This window comes from Myotis brandtii, unplaced genomic scaffold, assembly GCF_000412655.1.
Source record: "Myotis brandtii unplaced genomic scaffold, ASM41265v1 scaffold83, whole genome shotgun sequence".
NCBI lineage: Eukaryota > Metazoa > Chordata > Mammalia > Chiroptera > Vespertilionidae > Myotis > Myotis brandtii.
Window position 1 is genome coordinate 4,018,771 of NW_005371371.1, and position 5,216 is coordinate 4,023,986.

Below are 5,216 nucleotides of genomic sequence, written 5' to 3' on the forward strand. Positions count from 1 at the left end.
GAGGGTGAGGGCATAAGTGGGGGGTGGGGGTGGGAGGGAGAGAATGGAGAGATAAGGGCACATATGTAATACCTTAATCAATAAAGAAAAAAACAAAAAACAAAAAACAAACAATAGATTTTAATGTAACAGAGATAAAAAGTTCTTTGATATGCGTTTCAGATTCCACAATGTAAATGTCCTTTAAGAAACTACCACCTGTTAAGTACTGTAGTATCAGAAAATATCCACAATAGTGTCCTGGTGCATGGATTCTTGCACATTGAAAGGCAATTAATTGGAAGACATATTTTAATATTGCTATTTGCCATTTCTATACAACAGAAGTGTCAGAGATTAAAGAAAATTAGTAAAATGCATATGAATATATAAATTGTTTAACAATAACATGATATAACAACAAAGACATGATATAAAAACAACAAAAACATGATATAAAAACAACACAGCTTCAGAATGTCAACAAAAACAACCAAATTCACGATCGACAATGACAGATCAAAACAGAGGTGTGTGATTGGCACTAGGGAGAGCTTTATATGTATTGCGCATGCAGGAGTCAATATTTATTTATTTTTAAATTGCCAGTGCACGTCATATGTACCAGCTGGTCGGTCAGAAGGTCAGACAGATGTACAGTCGGTAGCTTAGCCTTTTATATATATAGATTATCTTAAAAGACTATAAAAATACTCCTTTTACAACTATAAATTTGTGTGGGCCTGATTTTTTTCCATATATTTCATCTAAAACAACCTACTGTGAGAATGAAACATGAAAATCTGCCTGTCTTCTATTAAGCAGACATTAAAGATATTTACAAAAATGTAAAACGATGCCACATTCCTTGCTATTTTTTCTAAAGACAATTATTTTGCCCCCAAAAATGCTGCTATGTTAATATGTAATACATTTTTTTACTGTTATTTTGAAACTAGAGGCCCAGTGCACGAAATTCATGCACTTGGGGAGGAGGGTCCCTCAGTCCAGCCTGCGCCCTCTCACGGTCTGGGGGCCCTCAGAGGATGTCCAACTTCTGGCTGAGTGGCACTCCCCTGTAGGAGCACACTGACCACCAGGGAGCAACTCCTGCATTGAGTGCCTGCCCCCTTGTGGTCAGGGCGTATCATAGCAACTGGTCATTCTCTTCAGTCAATTTGCATATTAGCCTTTTATAATTTTGAAATGACAAAGTTTAATTTTATAACCTACCAGTTTTAATTTCTAATACAATAAATATATCTATATTTAGTCCACACATACAAAAACTCTTTGGAATCCTCAAATTTTTTTAAAAATGTAAAGAGGATTAGAAAATGTAAAGGGGTTCTGAGAATAAAGTTTGGTAACTACTTTTCTATACTGCCTACCTATATACCCTTATTGCTTTTTTTCCACTAGAGACTATCTCCTTCAAATTTAGAATGATGTACTATGTTAAAACTTTTGTTCATTTAATATATATATACAGGTTACTAAAGCTTGCTAGATACTAGAAGATAAATATCTTTAATAAAAACACCTAACATTCTTCAGCTCTCCAAAGATCATAAACATAAGACAGATGAGAAATTTTAGAGACAGTACCTTTCAGCCTGGTTTAGGCCCTGAGGCTTTTATCCAGTGAGTGCTGCATCCTACATTCTCAGATCACTACATAAGTCCACAGTTAAATGTGGTGCCCCATTTTCATCTAAATTTCTACATTTGTAAAAGGAAAAGGTGTTATCTGAATAACCCCTAAGATCTCACAAATTCTATTTTACAGGCCATAGAAAAATAAAAGGTAAAGTTGGAGAAATATGCATTAGATTATAAATAATAGTATCTTTACAAATAGAAGGTTAGTGCCCCTGGTTATGTGATTTTTAATAGTAATTGAAAAGTTACTGAGAGACATTAAGTATGCACCCAAGATTAAAAACAGGTCTCTAGAAATCTCTGATGTGCAAAGATGTAGTGATTTTATATTTCAATTGAGGTTTGTAAAATACTGTATTCATCATACATTTTTAGTCTTCTTCCCAGACCTTCATCATCAAAATAACATATTTTTAAAGATCTCATAGTTAAAATTATAGAATATAACTTTGGCTAAACAATCTTTATGTAGAACAACATATATAGTATGTTTTAGGAGTGTGTTATTAATGAGAGGAGAGAAAGAAAAACCAGGAAATAAGTATACAAGGAACTGTCATGCGTTTCCATGAACTCAGCAGTGTTTGTTCTGTGCTTTGTTAATGGAACTTAGGTTATTCTCTCCAATAAAAAGTAAATGACAGCAAAACAGTACACTGAAGATTAATTCCAAGTCTAGAGTAACAACCACCCTAAACTTCCTCCTTGCCAAATGATTTTATTGCTCTCCCTCTGACATTGGTAATCTATTCGGATCACTTTTCCCAGCAACATTTTATACAAAAAATTAAAAAGAATAACAACTTAAATATATCAAGAACTAAAACTCAAACTGCAATGGTACATTTTAATTATTACAGTCCCAATAATTAGCAAAGTAAATCAGACAAATATGTTATTCTTTCAGTTACAGATAAAATTAATTTTAATGAAGATAAAAACTGTCTCGCCAAAAAACGTAAATGCTAATTATTCTAATTACTTGTATTTGCAAAGTTTGCATTGTATTGCACATTGTATATTGATTTACTGATTTTGCCAATAGTAAAAGGTCTTTGAAAACTACAAAAGATTTTACTTATATGGGAATTTTCCAAGAACCATTTGATTAAAGGTTAACCAATTATAAATAAAAATATCCTAAGTCATTAGTGAACTATTACTTTTAAAGCTCCTTAGAGTCCATCTTAAATTAATAATTTTAGGAATACCTTGTTTAAAAATAAAAATTGTTCATACATTAAAAAATACCTACAAGTGACAGAACAATGCGCAGGTTCAAGTGAAAACTGTACAAAGTGGAAAGCAAATTCATGTGTCACTGCTGACATCTACATTACAGGGGAAGACTGAGTATCCCATGGTGCTCCGTAAGTACTCTGGGAGAACTCACAGCTTCTCATCACATTTCAGGTAATACAGAACTCAGATCCAGCCTTCCTGCCTGAGTACATCTCCTTTTCTGCTAAGCACGGGGCAGTTAAGAAACCATGCCAGCTGCACAGCTGAAATGGAAACACAAATAGCTGCTCTCAGTCAGTGTGCTGGAGACACCACAGAATAAATCATCTATTTCCCTAATGGTTACCCACATGCCATCAATAATGAAAAAGCGTGTATTAATAGTCCTGTGGGACAAATGAACATAACTGCCTATGAAAATGTTGGATAGTAATTGAACAGTTCAGACAGCATTTTAAACTGGGATTTAAATCTGCTTGAGCAGATATTTCAATTATACTGGGCAGCAACATAATCGTATTTTTGTACGTTTTCCTTCACTTGAAGTATGGAAGACTTAGTAAATATAGTAAACTCTTGACAGAAAAAAAAGATGATAGATTATTGTCACTTAGGAAGCCAATCCAATTTATTCAAAGATTATAAATATCCATAAGGTATGGTAAAAAAAAAAGAAAATGGTAAAAAAAAAAAGAAAATCTACAAGGCTATCAATGCAAAACAGATGTTTGAATTAAGACAAAGAAATTCAGGAAGTTTCCTACTTACAAAGGGGTAATGTTCATTGTTAATGTTTTACTATAAACTGCATGGATGAAACCTATAATTTATTTTTAAACCTATAATTAATTTATGAAATCAATGTTACAGAAGAAGTGTCTCAGGCCAGCTCATAAATGCCTGAAATCCCAGTTCATGTTCTGGAAATTCTACACCTTCAAAATTCCAGTAACACCTATAAGAAGCAGTAACTGAAAATGTACTAATTTAGTAGCAGCCTATCTTATCAGGGAAAAATCTTAATTAGAATAAATTAGAAGAACTAGAACCTTCTTTAGGTGTATTCTAAAATGAGTATAAAAGGGCCTCAGGCATCCCTGAAGTGACTAAATAAGAATTAGAGAAATTTTAGAATCTCTGAGTAATAATTGAGTTCTGAATTAATGAAAAACAGAGATAGAAATACATTTTCCTGAGATAAGTGACAAGAGAGGGGAGATCACAGGAGAATGTTGGGTTAAAGATTCCTGTACCCACCACGAAGTCATATTGTTAACCCAGGACAACTTGGTTAGTAAATCATCAGAGGGCGAGGGGCATGAAATGGGGCTAGGAGGCAGGTGGAGTGCCAAGATCTGTTTGTAGATGTTCACAGGCTGGCTGGCTTTCATCATTTCAAATTAACTATTAATGGGAGGCAGTGTAGTGCAGTGGAGAGTGTCTTGGGGCTTGGTCTGTTAATAGCTAGGTGGCTTTTGCCAACCCTGCCTCTCTAAGTATGTTTTCTCATGCGTTTAAGGGGATGAAACAGGTAAGTGCAAAAGTGCTGAGATCAAATGTAAAGCACAGTATTAGTAAATGTAGTTACTTCCGTGACGCAAAACTTAAGGTACTGTCAGTGCAGAGTCAGTGAAACTAAGTACAACTACAAGTTCTCCTAGGCTTAGATTAACTGAGTACTTGCACACAGGAAATAATTGGAGCAATGCCTTACTTTACTGCCAAAACCCAGCTCAGGTAGAAGCTGCTTCAGAAAGTCTTCCCTGGACCTCTACTCCCTTTTGCCAATCATTCCATATTCTGTACTTGGTACAAAGTAATGTGGCACTTACTATTATAGGACAACTCATTTGCTTTCCATAGCCTCTGACTTCCCTGATGAGCGTGACTTCGTCTTGTTCAACTCTCAATTTTCAGTAGGTAGCAGTGCCTGGCACATAGTCTCTTATAACAATCACTGAATTGTGCAGTCTATGCCTTAGGTAGGATAATTATGACATAACTCTGGGACGACTAAATGTTCTAGTTTAGTGGAATAAAACGTAACCTTTTAGAAAAAGATAGGTGATTGATCGAAGCATGTAGACAAATAAGTATTAATCTGTGCCCAAGAAACTAGGAGGGGATCAATGAAAATCAAACATCAACACTTAAAGCCCAGGTCCTCTGGTGCATTTCCATTCAGGTAATAGTCAACATATGCAAAAGCTGTGGAATAAAGGACTTGTTCTTGGTCACGAGACCTTGGGTAATACTACTAGTAACACAACTTGCAGAGAATAATTGTTCACAAAGATCGACAACAAAATTGACTTCAATTGCATTGGGGGGCG

At 34.9% G+C, this 5,216-nt stretch overlaps 1 protein-coding gene across 1 annotated transcript in view; it reads right to left on the bottom strand.

Annotated features, from left to right (window-relative positions):
* ABHD13 (abhydrolase domain containing 13) overlaps nt 1–3,054 on the bottom strand; it is a 22,761-nt gene extending 19,707 nt beyond the window's left edge. Inside the window, exon 1 of the mRNA XM_014531948.1 lies at nt 3,035–3,054. The gene's annotated coding sequence lies outside the window, so the exon portion shown is untranslated. The remainder of the gene's footprint in view (nt 1–3,034) is intronic.
* Nucleotides 3,055–5,216: the final 2,162 nt, after the last annotated feature.